The sequence below is a fragment of the Balaenoptera acutorostrata genome, chromosome X (assembly GCF_949987535.1).
Source record: "Balaenoptera acutorostrata chromosome X, mBalAcu1.1, whole genome shotgun sequence".
NCBI lineage: Eukaryota > Metazoa > Chordata > Mammalia > Artiodactyla > Balaenopteridae > Balaenoptera > Balaenoptera acutorostrata.
Genome location: NC_080085.1, coordinates 47,675,076 through 47,692,803, shown reverse-complemented (window position 1 = coordinate 47,692,803; position 17,728 = coordinate 47,675,076).

Genomic DNA, 17,728 nt, shown 5'->3' with positions numbered 1-17,728 from the left:
TGGGGACACCTTGGGAATGCTGCAGGAACATTGACAAGTGAAACATACACCAGACCATCAAAGTCTTCAAGAAAAAACTCTTTCAGAAGTTATGATATTTAAAAGCAACCAAGTATGTGGAGAAATTTTAAAAAGCTACACAGAGGCTGAGTCAAGACACATGCTCAAAAAAGGTCCAAGGAGATATTAAGCTTTTTCCTCATGCTTATCAGAAGCCTCAGAACCAAGGCTCAGCTGATTAGTGAAAGACTTCCCCAGCACAGAGCCAGTCTGCAAAGATTGAGAGAGTTGTCAGTTTTTTTTCAAATGCCCAATTTTCAACAACAACAACAACAATAACAACAACAAAATTAAAAGGCACACAAAGAAACAGGAAAACATGGCTCATTCTAAGGGAGAAAAGTAAAGATGGAACCAGAAACCATCCCTGAAGACATGCAGGCTTCAGACTTATTAGACAAAGACTTTAAAACAACTGAATTAAATATGCTCAAAAAGCTAAAACAACAACAACAACAAAGAGAAGAACTAAAGGAAATCAGGACAATGATATATGATCAAAATAAGAATATCAACAAAGAGAAATTATAAGAAGGAAACAAAAATTCTGGAGTTGAAAACTATAACAACAGAATAGAAGCATTCACTAGGGAAGATCAACAGACTTGAGCAGGCAAAAGGAAAAATCAGTGAGCTTGAAGATAGGACATTTGAAATTAGTGAGTCTGAGGAGCAGAAATTAAAAATAGAATGAAAACAATGAAGAGAGCCTAAGGGACTTATGGGACACAATAAAGCAGGACAATATACGAATTATGGGAGTCCCAGAAAGAGACACGAGAAGGTGACAAAGAGATTTTTTGAAGAAATAATGGCTAGAAATCTGCCAAGTGAAAGGAAAGATATGACTCTACAAGTCCAAGAACTCAATAAATGTCAAGCAAGATAAACACAAAAAAATACATACCAAAAAATATAATTCAATTGTTGAAAGCTAAAGACAAAGAGAGAATTTTGAATATAGCAAGTGAGAAGCAACACATAACTTATGAGTCCTCAATAAGATCATCAGCCAATTTATCAGTAGAAAACTCAGAGACCAGAAGACAGTGGAATAACATATTTAAGATGCTGAAAGAACTGTCAACTGAGAATCCTTTCTTTTTCGTGTTTAAATGGACTTTATTCTCCCACCACCACTTTATTGAGGTATAATTGACAAAGAAAATCATATATATGTAAAGTGCACAACTTGATGAGTTGATAAACATAAACATTGTGAAATGATTAACACAATCATTAATTAACACATCCATCACTTCACATATTTTTTTGTGTGTGTGGTGAGAATGTTTAAGATCTACTCTCTTAGCAAATTTCAAGTATACATTAAATGTTATTAACTATAGCCACCATGCTGTACATTAGACACCCAGAGTTTATTAATCTTATAACTGAAAACTTGTATCCATTGACCAGCATATCCCCATTTTACTAGCCTCCCAGCCCCCATTAATCACCATTTTACCCCCTGTTTCTATGAGTTTCACTTTATGGAGCCTAGGTCCACTGTAGGAGCCCCACCGTTAATGTGCCTGTGAAGTGTGGGGTGTGGCCCTGCCATAACAGCCTCATTCTTAGCATGTTCATAGGGGATACAGCAGAGCTCTGGGATTGTGCAAGCACCAGAGGGTTACCCACATGTGGAAGCAGAGCTGAAATCTAAGCGGATTCCTGGTGGGTGTGTGACTTCAGCAGATTCATGCTGGTGGCTTTGTGAGTGCAGCACCTGGGAAAATCTGAGCTGATTACTGTGCTCTCATGGCTGGGTTGTGTTGGGTGCTAGCAGCAGCAGGCTTTGCGGGCACACAGGCAGAAGCGAGGCTGAAATCTGAGCTGATTACCAGCATCCCCACAGTTTAGGAGGGGCCGAGGGCAGTGCCAACAACAGTGTACTTTGTGAGCAAACACACTGGGTGACAGGTGATGTCATAGAGTTTTATGTCCTGAGGGGCAGCTCCTGGGGAGGAAAACACAGCAGCTCCTTTTCCAGTGGGAGTGCTCCAGTCCCACTTATCTCACACCATAGTGTAGAGGTGGGACCTCTACTCCAACAACTGGGGAGCAAACCCTGCTCCTGACAGAGCAAAGAGGAGGTCCCACCCAACATCCACTGGAGGCTTTGGTCACCACAACGCCAATCACACCACTAGCAAGGGACTAATGAACAACACATTCTGAGAAAGGACCTGGCAGGCATCCATACCAAATACAGCCCTTGCACCAAAATATTGAACTCACAGTCTACACAAGGATGTTCCTACATAAAAACAGTCCTTCAAGACCACAGTAGGTAAATGTATCTCCTAAATTCATAGAGTCAGAGGAATATAAGTAAAATGAAAAGGCAGAGGAACCACTCCCAATTAAAAGAACAAGAGAAAGCCCCTAAAAGAACAATGAAGCAGACCTCTCCAGTCTACCAGACCCGAGTTCAAAAAGGCTGTAATAAAAATGCTGAAGGAATTAAGAAAGTCTATTGTTAGAAATGCAGATCACTGTGACAAGGAACTAGAACTTATAAAGAGGAGCCAATCAAAATTAGACAACTCTATTGCCAAGATGAAAACCGAACAAAAGGCAACAAATGAAAAACTAAATAATACAGAAGAACAAATAAGTGGTCTGGAAGATAGAATAATGGAAATTAAACAGAACAGGAGATAGAAGCATATATATATATATATACACACATGCACCCAATACAGGAGCTCATAAATATATAAAACAAATGCTAACAGACATAAAGGGAGAAATTGACAGGAATTCAATAATTGTAGGAGACTTTGCACCCCACTGACATCAATAGACAGGCCATTCAGACAGAAAAATCAATAGGGCAACAGAAGTCCTAAATAACACAATAGACCAGTTGGACTTAACTGATATCTACAGGACACTACATCAACAAAACAAAACAAAACAGAAAACACAGTCTTTTCAAGTGTTGATAGAACATTCTCTAAGGTAAACCACATACTAGATCACAGAACAGCAATTTTAAATTTAAGAGGGTTGTCATTATTTCAAGCATCTTTTCTGACCACAACAGTATGAAACTAGAAATCAACAACAGAAAGAAAAACAGGAAAAAGAACTAACGCAGGGAGACTAAACAACATGCTACTAAAAATGGGTCAATTATAAAATCAAAGAAGAAATCAGAAAATACCTTGAGACAAATGACAATGAAAACACAACCTTACAAAATTTATGGGGTAAAAGCTGTTCTAAGGGGAAAGTTCATAGTGATACAGGCCTTCCTCAAGAATAAAGAAAATTTTCAAATAAACAACCTAACCTACCACCTAAAAGACTTAGAAAAAACAGCACACAAAATCCAAAGTCAGCAGGAGGAAGGAAATAATAAAGATCAGAGAGGAAATAAATAAAATAGAGATAAAAACAATAGAAAAGTTCAATAAAACCAAGAGCTGTTCTTTTTTAAAGGATAAACAAAATTGACAAACCTCTAGCTAGGATCACCAAGAAGAAAAGAGGATCCAAATAAACAAAATAAGAAATGAAAAAGGAGAAATAACATCTGATACCACAGAAATACAAAGAAGAAAAAAAAAGAAAGAAAGAATACTATGAGCAGTTATATGCCAACAAACTGCACAACCTAGAAGAAATGGACAAGTTTCTAGAAACAGGCAGCCTCCCAAAACTGATTCAAGAAGAAACAGATAATTTGAACAGACTGATCACTCAAAGCAAAATAAAATCTCTAATAAAAATAACTCGTTGCAAACAAAAATCCAGGACTGGATGGCTTCACTGGGGAATTCTACCAAACATACAAGGAAGAACTTATATCTATCCTTCTCAAACTATTCCAACACATTGAAAGGAGGGAACACTCCCAAATTCTATGAAACCATCATCACCCTTATACCAAAGCCAGACAAAGAAACTACAAAAAAAAAATTACATATACCATGGAATATTACTCAGCCATAAAAAAGAACAAAATAATGCCATTTGCAGCAATATGGATGGATCTAGAGATTGTCATACTACGTGAAGTAGGTCAGACAGAGAAAGACAAATATCAAATGATATCACTTAATGTGGAATCTAAAACAATGGGTACAAATGAACTTATGTACAAAACATAAGTAGAGTAATGGATGTAGAAAACAAACTTATGGTTACCAGGGGATGGGGAGGGGGAGGGATAAATTGGGAGATTGGGATTGACATATACACACTACTATATATAAAATAGATAACTAATAAAAACCTGCTGTATAGCACAGGGAACTCTACTTAATACTCTGTAATGGCCTATATAGGAAAAGAATCTAAAAAAAAAGAGTGGATATAAGTATAGGTATAACTGATTCACTTTGCTGTACACCTGAAACTAACACAACATAGTAAATCAATTATACTCTGATAAAAATTAAATAAAAAATTATAGGCCAATATCTTTGATGAATATAGATGCAAAAATCCTCGACACAATATTAGGAAAATGAATCCAACAATACATAAAAAGGACCATACACTATGATCAAGTTGGGTTTATTCCAGGGTCACAAAGATGGTTCAACATATGCAAACCAATTAATGTGATACACCATATTAACAGAAGGAAAGACAAAAACCACATGATCATCTCAATAAATGCAAAAAAGCATCTGAAAGAATTCAATATCCATTCATGATAAAAACTCTCACCAAAGTGGGTATAGAGGGAACATATCTCAACATAATAAAAGCCATTTATGACAAACCTACAGTCAGCATAATCCTCAATGGTGAAAAGCTGAAAGCATTCCCACTAAATTCAGGAACAAGTCAAGAATGTCCACTCTCACAACTTCTATTCAACATAGTATTTAAGTTCTAGCCCCAGCTGTCAGACCAGAAAAAGAAATAAAAATATCCAAATTGGAAGGGAAGATGTATAACTGTCACTATCTGCTGATCACATGATACTCTATATAGAGAACCCTAATGTCTCCACACAAAAACTATTAGAACTAACAAATGAATTAAGCAAGGTAGCAGGATACAAGATTAATATACAGAGATCTGTTGGATTTCTTTATACTAACAATGAAATATCAGAAAGAGAAAGTTTAAAAAATCTTGTTTAAAATCATGTCAAAAAATAAAATATCTGGGCATAAACTTAAGCATGAAGTGAAAGAACTATACTCTGAAAACTATAAAACATTGATAAACGAAATTGAATATAACTCAAAGAAATGGAATGATATCCCATGCTCTTGGATTGGAAGAATTAATAATGTTAAAATAGCCATACTACCCAAAGCAATCTACAGATCTAATGTAATCCTAATCAAAATACCCATGACATTTTCCACATACCTAGAAGAAATCATCCTAAAATTTATATGGAACCACAAAAGACCTAGAATTGCTAAAACAATCACGAGAAAAAACAAACAAAGCTGGAGTCATAAGTCTTCCAGGCTTCAGACAATACTACAAAGGTACAGTAATCAAAACAGCATGGTATAGGCACAAAAACAGAAATATAGATCAATGCAACAGAATAGAGAGCTCAGAAATAACCCCACGTAACTATGGTCAATTAATCTACAACAAAGTAGGCAAGAATGCACAATGTAGAGAAGACCATCTCTTCAACAAGTGGTGTTGGGAAAGGTAGACATGTAAGTCATGTAAATTAATGAAATTAGAACACTCCTTCACATCATACAAAAATAAACTCAAAATGGTGTAAAGACCTAAATGTAAGTCATGACACCATAAAACTCTTGGAAGGGAACATAGATAAATCCTTCTGTAACATAAATCATAACAATATTCTCTTAGATCTGTCTCCCAATGCAAAGAAATAAAAACAAAAGTAAACAAATGGGACTTAATTAAACTTAAAAACTTTTGCACAACAAAGGAAACCATCAACAAAATGAAAAGACAATGCATGGAATGGGAGAAAATATTTGGAAATGATATCACTGATATTGGGTTAATATCCAAAATATAAAAACAGCTCATATGATTCAATACCCAAAAAAAAAAAACACAAAAAAACAAAAAAACCCACAAACAGCACAATAAAAAATGGGCAGAAGACCTACATAGACAGTTTTCCAAAGGAGACATACAGATGGCTAACAGGCAACTGAAAAGATGCTCAACATCGCTAATTATTAGAGAACTGCAAATCGAAACCACGATGAGGTATCACCTCACAACAGGCAGAATGGCCATCATTAAAACGTCTACAAATAATAAATGCTGGAGAGCATATGGAGAAAAGGAAACCTCTCTAAACTCTTGGTGGTAATGTACATTGGTGCAGCTACTATGGAAAACTGTATGGAAGTTCCTTAAAAAAACTGAAAATAGAGCTACCATATGATCCAGCATTTCTACTCCTGTGTATATAACGAGAAATAACAAAAACTCTAATTTGAAAAGATACATGCATCCCAATGTTCATATGAGCACTACTTACAATAGCCAAGACATGCCACCAACCCAGTGTCCACCCACAGATGATTGGCTTAAGAATATGTGGTATGTATGTCAATGCTACTCTCTCACTTTGTCCCAGCTTGCACTTCCCCCTCCCCGAGTCCTCAAGTCCATTCTCTACGCCTGCAACTTTAATCCTGTCCTGCCCCTAGGTTCATAAGAACCATTTTTTTTTTACATTCCATATACATGTGTTAGCATATGATATTTGTTTTTCTCCTTCTGACTTACTTCACTCTGTAAGACAGACTTTGGACCACCCACCTCATTACACATAACTTAATTTCATTTCTTTTTATGGCTAATATTCGATTGTATATATATGCCACATCTTCTTTATCCATTCATCTGTCGATGGACACTTAGGTTGCTTCCATGTCCTGGATATTGTAAGTAGTGCTGCAATAAACATTGTGGTACATATCTCTTTTGGAATTATGGTTTTCTCAGGGTATATGCCCAGGAGTGGGATTGCTGGGTCATATGGTAGTTCTATTTTTAGTTTTTTAAGGAACCTCCATACTGTTCTCCATAGTGGCTGTATCAATTTACATTCCCACCAACAGTGCAACAGGGTTCCGTTTTCTCCACACTCTCTCCAGCATTTATCGTTTGTAGATTTTTTGATGACAGCCATTCTGACTGGTGTGAGGTGATACCTCATTGTAGTTTTGATTTGCATTTCTGTAATGATTAGTGATGTTGAGCATCCTTTCATGTGTTTGTTGCCAATCAGTATATCCTCTTTGGAAAACTGTCTATGTAGGTCTTCTGCCCATTTTTGGATTGGGTTGTTTGGGTTTTTTTTGATATTGAGCTGCATGAGCTGCTTGCATATTTTGGAGATTAATCCTTTGTCAGTTACTTCGTTTGCAAATATTTTCCCCATTCTGAGGGTTGTCTTTTCGTCTTGTTTATGGTTTCCTTTGCTGTGAAAAAGCTTTTAAGTTTCATTAGGTCCCATTTGTTTATTGTTGTTTTTATTTCCATTTCTCTAGGAGGTGGGTAAAAAAAGGATCTTGCTGTGATTCATGTCATAGAATGTTCTGCCTATGTTTTCCTCAAGAGTTTTCTAGTGTCTGGACTTACATTTAGGTCTTTAATCCATTTTGAGTTTCCTTTTGTGTATGGCATTAGGGAGTGTTTTAATTTCATTCTTTTACATGTAGCTGTCCAGTTTTCCCAGCACCACATACTGAAGAGGCTGTCTTTCTCCATTGTACATTTTTGTCTCCTTTATCAAAGATAAGGTGACCATATGTGTGTGGGTTTATCTCTGGGCTTTCTATCCTGTTCCATTGGTCTATATTTCTGTTTTTGTGCCAGTACCATACTGTCTTGATTACTGTAGATTTGTGGTATAGTCTCACGTCAGGGAGCCTGATTCCTCCAGCTCCGTTTTTCTTTCTCAATATTGCTTTAGGTATTCCGGGTCTTTTGTATTTCCATATAAATTGTGAAATTTTTTGTTCTAGTTCTGTGGAAAATGGCATTGGTAGTTTGACAAGGATTGCATTGAATCTGTAGATTGCTTTGGGTATTATAGTCATTTTCACAATGTTGATTCTTCCAATCCAAGGACATGGTATATCTCTCCATCTATTTGTATCACCTTCAATTTCTTTCATCAGTGTCTTATAGTTTTCTGCATACAGGTCTTTTGTCTCCTGAGGTAGGTTTTATTCCTAAGTATTTTATTCTTTTTGTTGCAGTGGTAAATGGGAGTGTTTCCTTAATTTCTCTTTCAAATTTTCATCATTAGTATATAGGAATGGAAGGTATTTCTGCACATTAATTTTATATCCTGCTACTTTACCAAATTCATTGATTAGCTCAAGTAGTTTTCTGGTAGCATCTTTAGGATTCTCTATGTATAGTAACATGTCACCTGCAAACAGTGACAATTTTAATTCTTTTCCCATTTGGATTCCTTTTATTTCTTTTTCTTCTCTGATTACTGTGGCTAAAACTTCCAAAATTATGTTGAATAATAGTGGCGAGACTGGGCAACCTTGTCTTTTCCTGATCTTAGAGGAAAAGGTTTCAGTTTTTCCAACATTGAGAACGATGTGGGCTGTGGGTTTGTCATATATGGCCTTTATTATGTTGAGGTGAGTTTCCTCTATGCCTTCTTCCTGGAGAGCTTTTATCATAAATTGGTGTTGAATTTTGTCGAAAGCTTTTTCTGCATCTTTTGAGATGATCATATAGTTTTTATCCTTCAATTTGTTATTATCACATGGATTGATTTGTGTATATTGAAGAATCCTTGCATTCCTGGGATAAACCCCACTTGATCATGGTGTAAGATCCTTTTAATGGGCTGTCAGATTCTGTTGGCTAGTATTTTGTTGAGGATTTTTGCATCTATGTTCATCAGTGATATTGGCCTGTAGTTTTCTTTCTTTGTGACATCTTTGTCTGGTGTTTGTAACAGGGTGATGGTGGCCTCATAGATTGAGTTTGGGAGTGTTCCTCCCTCTGCTGCATTTTGGAAGAGTTTGAGAAGGATAGGTGTTAGCTCTTCTCTAAATGTTTGATAGAATTCGCCTGTGAAGCCATCTGGTCCTGGGCTTTTATTTGTTGGAAGATTTTTAATCACAGTCTCAATTTCAGTGCTTGTGATTGGTCTATTTATATTTTCTATATCTTCCTGGTTCAGTTTCAGAAGGTTGTGCTTTTCTAAGAATTTGTCCATTTCTTCCAGGTTGTCCATTTTATTGACATATAGTTGCCTTTAGTAATCTCTCATGATCCTTTGTATTTCTGCAGTGTCAGTTGTTACTTCTTTTTCATTTCTAATTCTGTTGATTTGAGTATTTTCCCTTTTTTTCTTGATGAGTCTGGCTAATGGATTATCAATTTTGCTTATCTTCTCAAAGAACCAGCTTTTAGTTTTATTGCTCTTTGCTATTGTTTCCTTCATTTCTTTTTCATTTATTTCTGATCTGATTTTTATGATTTCTTTCCTTCTGCTAATTTTGGGTTGATTTTGTTCTTCTTTCTCTAATTGCTTTAGGTGTAAGGTTATGTTGTTTATTTGAGATATTTCTTGTTTCTTGAGGTAGGACTGTATTGCTATATACTTCCCTCTTAAAATTGCTTTTGCTTCATCCCATAAGTTTTGGGTCATCATGTTTTCATTGTCAGTTGTTTCCAGGTATTTTTTGACTTCATCTTTGATTTCTTCAGTGATTTCTTGCTTATTTAGTAGTGTATTGTTTAGCCTTCATGTGTTTGTATTTTTTACAGTTTTTTTTCCTGTTATTGATATCTATTCTCATAGCGTTATGTTTGGAAAAGATACTTAGTATGATTTCAGTTTTGTTAAATTTACCAAGGCTTGATTTGTGACCCAAGATATGATCTATCCTGGAGAATGTTCCATGAACAGTTGAGAGGAAAGTGTATTGTGTTGTTTTTGGATGGAATGTCCTATAAATACCAAATAAGTGCATCTTTTTGAATGTGTCATTTAAAACTTGTGTTTCCTTATTTATTTTCATTTTGGATGATCTGTCTATTGGTGAAAGTGGGGTGTTGAAGTCGCCTACTGTGATTGTGTTATTGTTGAGTTGCCCTTTTAAGGCTGTTAGCATTTGCCTCATGTATTGAGGTGCTCCTATGTTGGGTGTATAAATATTTACAATTGTTATATCTTCTTCTTGGATTGATCCCTTGATCATTATGTAGTGTCCTTCTTTGTCTCTTGTAATAGTCTTTATTTTAAAGTCTATTTTGTCTGATATGAGAATTGCTACTCCAGCTTTCTTTTGATTTCCATTTGCATGGAATATTTTTCCATCCCCTCACTTTCAGTCTGTATATGTCCCTAGATCTGAAGTGGGTCTCTTGTAGACAGCATATATATGGGTCTTGTTTTTGTATCCATTCAGCCAGTGTATGTCTTTTGATTGGAGCATTTAATCCATTTACATTTAAGGTAGTTATTGATATGTATGTTCCTATTACAATTTTCCTAATTGTTTTGGGTTTGTTATTGTAGGTCTTTTCCTTCTCTTGTGTTTCCTGCCTAGAGAAGTTCCTTTAGCATTTGTTGTTAAGCTGGTTTGGTGGTGCTGAATTCTCTTAGCTTTTGCTTGTCTGTAAAGATTTTCATTTCTCCATCGAATCTGAATGAGATCCTTGCCATGTAGAATAATCTTGGTTGTAGGTTTTTCCCTTTCATCACTTTAAATATGTCCTGCCCCTCCCTTCTGGCTTGCAGTGTTTTTGCTGAAAGATCAGCTGTTAACCTTTTGGGGATTCCCTTGTATGTTATTTGTTGCTTTTCCTTTGATGCTTTTAATATTTGTTGTTTGTATTTAATTTTTGATAGTTTGATTAATATGTGTCTTGGCATGTTTCTTCTTCGATTTAGCCTGTATGGGACTCTCTGCACTTCCTAGACTTGATTGACTATTTCCTTTCCCTTATTAGGGAAGTTTTCAACTATAAACTCTTCAAATATTTTCTCAGTCCATTTCTTTTTCTCTTCTTCTTCTGGGATCCCTATAATTCTAATGTTGGCGTGTTTAATGTTGTCCCAGAGGTCTCTGAGACTATCCTCAATTCTTTTCATTCTTTTTTCTTTATTCTTCTCTGTGGTAGTCATTTCCACAGAGACATTTATTCCACATTTCCATTTATTTTATCTTCCAGGTCACTTATCTGTTCTTATGTCTCAGTTATTCTGCTATTGATTCCTTCTAGGGAATTTTAAATTTCATTTATTGTGTTGTTCATCATCGTTTGTTTGCTCTTTAGTTCTTCTGGGTCCTTGTTAAACGTTTCTTGTATTTTCTCCATTCTATTTCCAGGATTTTGGATCATCTTTACTATCATTACTCTGAATTCTTTTTCAGGTAGACCCCCTATTTCCTATTCATTTGTTTGGTCTGGTGGGGTTTTACTTTGCTCTTTCATCTGCTGTTTAATTCTCTGTCTTCTCATTTTTCTTAAGTTACTGTGTTTGGATTCTCCTTTTTTCAGGCTGCAGGTTCGTAGTTCTGGTTGTTTTTGGTGTCTGCCCCCAGTGGGTAAGTTTGGTTCAGTGGGTTGTGTAGGCTTCCTGGTGGAGGGGACTCATGCCTGTATTCTGGTGGATGAAGCTGGATCTTGTCTTTCTGGTGGGCAGGACCACGTCTGGTGTTATGTTTTGTGGTGTCTGTGAACTTATTATGATTTTAGGCAGCCTCTCTGCTAATGGGTGGGGTTGTGTTCCTGTCTTGCTAGTTGTTTGTCATGGGGTGTCCAGCACTGGAGCTTGCTGGTCGTTGAGTTGAACTGGGTCTTAGCGTTGAGACGGTGATCTCTGGGAGAGCTCTCGGTGATTGATATTACATGGGACTGGGAGGTCACTGGTGGACCAATGTCCTGAACTCGGCTCTCCCCCCTCAGAGGCTCAGGTTGACACCCAGCCAGAGCACCAAGACCCTGTCAGCCACACAGCTCAGAAGAAAAGGGAGAAAAAAATAGAAAATAAAATAAAGTTATTAAAATAAAAAATTTAAAAATATTATTAAAATTTAAAATTATGTAAAAAAAAGAAAAGAGCAACCAAAGCAATAAAGAAATCCACCAATGATAATATGTGCTATAAACTATACTAAGATAAACTTAAAAATCAGAAACTAGTCAGTCGCATACAGCATACCCCAAGCCTACAGTTGCTCCCCATGTCCACCACCTCAATTTTGGGATGATTTGTTGTCTATTCAGGTATTCCACAGATGCAGCGTGCATCAAGTTGATTGTGGAGATTTAATCCGCTGCTCCTGAGGCTGCATGGAGAAATTTCCCTTTCTCTTCTTTGTTCGCACAGCTCCTGGCAGTCACCTTTGGATTTGGCCCCATCTCTGCATGTAGGTCGCCCTCTGGCGTCTGTTCTTCACCCTGAAACGAGGGGGTTAAAGGAGCAGCTGATTAGGGGGCTCTGACTCACTCAGGCTAGGGGGAGGGAGGAGTACGGAATGTGGGGTGAGCCTGTGGTGGCAGAGGCCGGTGTGATTTTGCAACAGCCTGAGGTGTGCCGTGTGTTCTCCCTTGTCCCTGGATCATGGGACCCTGGCAGTGGTGGGCTGCACAGGCTCCTGGAAAGGGAGGTGTGGATAGTGATCTGTGCTTGCACACAGGATTCTTGGTGGCTGCAGTAGCAGCATTAGCATTTCATGCCCGTTTCTTGTGTCTGTGCTGATAGCCGCGGCTCACGTCCATCTCTGATGCTTCTTTAGGTGGTGTTCTGAATCTCCTCTACTTGCGCACCTCAAGACAATGGTCTCTTGACTCTTAGGCAGTTTCAGATTTTTCCCAGACTCCCTCCCCGTTAGGTGTGGTGCACTAGTCCCCTTCAGACTGTGTTCACGCAGCCAACCCCAGTCCTCTCCCTGGGATCTGACCTCCAAAGCCCGAGCCTCAGGTCCCAGCCCCCACCCACCCTGGCAGGTGAGCAGACAAGTCTCTCAGGCTGCTGAGTGCTGGTCGGCACCGATCCCCTGTGTAGGAATCTCTCCACTTTGCCCTCTGCACCCCTGTTGCTGTGCTCTCCTCTGTGGCTCCAAAGCTTCCCCCCCGCCCACACCCTGTCTCCTCCAGTGAAGGGGCTTCCTAGTGTGTGGAAACTTTTCCTCCTTCACAGCTCCCTTCCAGAGGTGCAGGGTCCATCCCTATTCTTTTCTCTCTGTTTTTTTTGCCCTAACCAGTTACGTGGGGAGTTTCTTGCCTTTTGGGAAGTCTGAGGTCTTCTGCCAGCATTCAGTAGGTGTTCTGTAGGAATTGTTCGACATGTAGATATATTTTTGATGTATTTGTGGGGAGGAAGGTGATCTCCATGTCTTACTCCTCCGCCATCTTGTAGGTCCTCTATATCCATTGTATATGTTTTGATTGGAACATTTATTCCATTTACATTTAAAGTAACTATTGACGGTTATATACTTATTGCCATTTTGTTAATTGTTTTTTTATAAGAAAAAAATTTTATTTATCTTAAGAATATTTTATTTTTTAATTATATAATGTTGCAAAACTTTTAAAGACAGCTTAGAATGGGCCTCTTTTTTCAATGTAAAATGTGCTATAATACTGTTAATTGTTTTCTGTTTTTTGTTGTAGTTCTTTTTGGTTCCTTTCATATATAGAATTATTGTATATTTAATCAATAGAAATATAATAATAATAATTTTATATTGATGGTCTTTTAAGTTCAAATGCATTCTAACCACCCTATCTCTCACTTTTAATGTTTTTTATGTTGTATTTTATATATTTTTGCTTTGTGTATCCCTTATATACTTATTGTGGATATAGTTAATTTTACTACTCTTGTGTTTTAACCTTCCTACTAGCTTTATAAGTGGTTGATCTACTACTTTTACTGTGTGTTTGCCTTTACTAGTGAGATTTTTCCTTTCATAATTTTTATATTTCTAGTTGTGGCCTTTCCTTTGTTTTGCTTAGAGAAGTCCCTTTAACATTTCTTGTAAATTTGGTTTGTGTTGCCTAACTTGTTTAGTTTTTGATTTTCTGTGAAACTCTTTACCTCTCCTTCAAAATCCTTTCAACACTGAATATATCATGCCACTCTTCTGGCCTGCAGAGTTTCTGCTGAAAAGTCAGCTCAATGTCTTATGGGAGTTCCCTTGTACCTAACTAGTTGCTTTTCCCCTGCTGCTTTTAATATTTTCTTTTTATCTTAACTTTTGCCATTTAAATTACAATGTATCTTGGTGTGGTCCTCTTTTGATTGATCTTATTTGGGACACTCTGTGCTTCCTGGACCTGGATGTCTGTTTCCTTTCTCAGATTAGAGATGTTTTCAGCTATTATGTCTTCAAATATATTTTCTGCCCCTTTCTGTCTTTTCCTTCAGAAACCCCTATAATGTGAATTTTAGTACACTTGAAATTTTCCCAGAGTTCTCTTAAACTGTCCTTATTAAATTTTTTTTTCTGTTCAGCTTGAGTGCTTTCCCCTACTCTGTCTTTCAGTTCACTAATCCATGACTCTGTATCATCTAATCCACTGTTGACTCCTTCTAGTGTATGTTTTATTTCAGTTATTGTATTCTTCAGCTCTGTTTGGTTCTTCTTTATATTTTCTCTTTCCTAACTTCTCACTGTGTTCGTCCATTCTTCTCCTGAGTTGTCTGAGTATCTTTATGATCATTACCTTGAAATGTTTATCAGGTAGATTGCTTATCTCCACTTCACATAGTTTTTCTTCTGAGGTTTTATCTTGTTCTTTCTTTTGCAACATATTCTGTCACCTCACTTTGTCTAATTTTCTGTTTTTATTTCTATATATTTGATAAGTTGGTTCCATTCCCCAATCTTAGAGAAGTAGCCTTATGTAGGAAATGTCCTATGGGGTCCAGCATCACACTCCCCTATGGTTACCAGAGCTATATGCTCTAGGGGTGCCCTCTATGTGAGCTGTGTTATCTCCTCTGTTGTGGTGAGCTGACAACTGTGGGTGCACTGGTAGGTATTGTTGACCTATGGTTTGGTTGGTTGCCAGGCTCTGCCTAGTGTGGAGGCTGCTGGCTGCTGTTGGGCAGGGCTGGGTCCTGGCACAGCTGGTTGCACATCTGAGAGAGTTCTTGTTCTAGTGTCAGCCAACTGGTGGGCAGACCTGGGTCACAAGGCTGCTGGTTGTGAAACCCTGGTGGTCTTAGGGCTAGTGCTGGCCCACTGGTGGGTGTGCCTGGTCCTGACACTGCTCCCTGTGGGACCCTGGTGCTCCTGGGTCTGTTGTCTGCCTGCTGATGTGTGGTGCCATAGCCCAGGAGGTCCTGTGGCTGGTAGCAACCCACCAGTGGGTGAGGCCATGTTCTGGCACTAGTGTTGGCCCACTAGTGGGTGGAGATAAGTCTTGAGGATCTTACTACAGGGGGTTCCAGACCTGGTTTCAGCCCACTGGTTGGCAGGGCCAGGGCCCAGGGAGTCTTGGGGCTGCTGCCTGCCCTCTGGTGTGTGAGGCCAGTCCCAGGGCTAATGCTGACCTGCTGATAGGTAGAACGCGTCCTGGAGTCTGTGGCTGTGGGGCCCTGGGGTCCTGGAGCTGAAGTAGGCTTGATGATGAAAGGGGCTGTGGCCCATGGCATCCCATGGCAGATGCCCACCCACTGGTGTGTGAGCCTAGGTCCCAGAGCTGGTGTCAGCCTGCTGGTGGTCAGGGCTGTGTCCCAATGGCTGGCTGTGGGGCCCCAGGATCCTGGGGCTAGTGTCAGGTCACTGGTGGGAGGGGCCAGGTCCTGAGCCCTCTAGTGGATAGGGCCATGTCCTGAGGCAGCTGGGACCTCAGGGGTTCCTACAACAGCCAGTCTGATGGTGGTTGGAGCTGTTTCCCCACCTGGCTAGCTGCTTGGCCTGGGGCATCCCAGAACTAGTGCTGATTGGCTGGTTGTCATGGCTGGGTCTTGGCCCTAATATGCTAGAGAAGGGATTTCAAAAGGGGTTTTGCCAGCAGCAGTTCCCTCCTGGTAGAATGAGCCCCTCAAAATGGCTACTGCCAGTGTCTATGTCTCCAGAAATAGTCCTAGTGGCCTCCTGCCTCTACAGGAGCTCTCTAAGATCTTAAGTTTGTCTGACCCAAGCTCCCTCCAAATTACTGCTTTTGCACTGGGTCTCAGAGCATGTGAGATTTTGTGTATACCCTTTAAGTACAGAATCTCTATTTTCTGCAGCCCTCTGGTCCTCCCAAAACTAAGCCTCACTGACCTTCAAAGTCAAAAGTTCTGGGGGTTCATTTTCCCAGTGCAGGACCTCTGGGCTCAGGAGTACAATGTGGAGGTCAGATCCCTTGCTGTTTTGGGAGAACCTCTTCAATTGTAATTATCCTCCCATTTGTGGGTCACCTACCCAGTGGTATGGTCTTGAGGTCTTGAGTATATTGTGTCTCTGTCCCTCCTACCCATCTCCTTGTGGTTCCTTCTTTATATCTTTAGTTGTAGAAGATTTTTCTGCTAATCTTCAGGTCGTTCTCATCAATATTTTCTCTGTAAATAGTAATTTTGGTGTGCCTATGGGAGGAAGTGAGCTCAGGGTCTTCCTAATCTGCCATCTTCAAATATGTGGAAATTAAAGAACACAGTCCTAATTAACCATTAGGAAATTATAAGAGAAATTAGAAAATACTTAGATAGAAGTAAAAACAAAAACACAATATACCAAAATGTATGCGATGTAGCAAAAGCAATCATAAGAGGAAAATTTATAGTGGCAAATGTCTACATTAAAAAAGGATGTCAAATCAATAACCTTACTTTACACCTTAAGGAACTAGGAATAGAAGAGAAAAATAAATCCAAAGCTAACAAAAGGAAGGAAATACTAAACATAACAGCAAAGATAAACAAAATAGAGAACAGAAAAACAATAGAGAAAATTGATGAAACTGGAAGTTTGTTCTTTGAAAAGGTGAACAAAATTGATAAACCTTTAGAGTAAAAGAGAGAAGATAAAAAAAAAGTAAACTAAAAAATGAAAATGAGAACATTACTACCAACCTTACAGAGGTAAAAAGGATTATGAGAACAACTCAACAACAAAAAACAAATAAATAATGAGCAAATGACTTCAATATAAATTTCTCTGAAGAAGATATACAAATGGCCAACAAGCATATGAAAAGATGCTTAACATCACTGATATTAGGGAAATGCAAATCAAAACTTCAATGATATCACCTCATATCTACTAGGATTGCTATGATGAGAAATAACAATTGTTGGCAAGGATATGAAGAAATTGGAAGTTTTGTACATAGCTAGTGCAAATGTAGAATGGTACAGCTGATGTGGGAAACAGTTTGGTTGACCTAAAAAAATTAAGTGTAGAATTATCACATGACCCAGCAAATCCACACCTAGATATATACCCCAAACAATTGAAAACAGGTGTTCAAACAAAAACGTGTACATGTAGGTTCATAACAGCACTATTTATAATAGCCAAAATGTGGAAACAACACAAGTGTTCATCAAAATGTGGTATATTCATTCAATGGAATATTATTCAGTCATAAATATGAATGATGTACTGATATATGACATAAAGTGTATGAACCTTGTAATCATTTTGCTACATAAAAGATGACAGACACAAAAAGTCACATGTTGTATGATTCCTTTTATATGAAACATCCAGAAAAGATAAAGCCTTAGATATAGAAAGCAGTTTAGTTG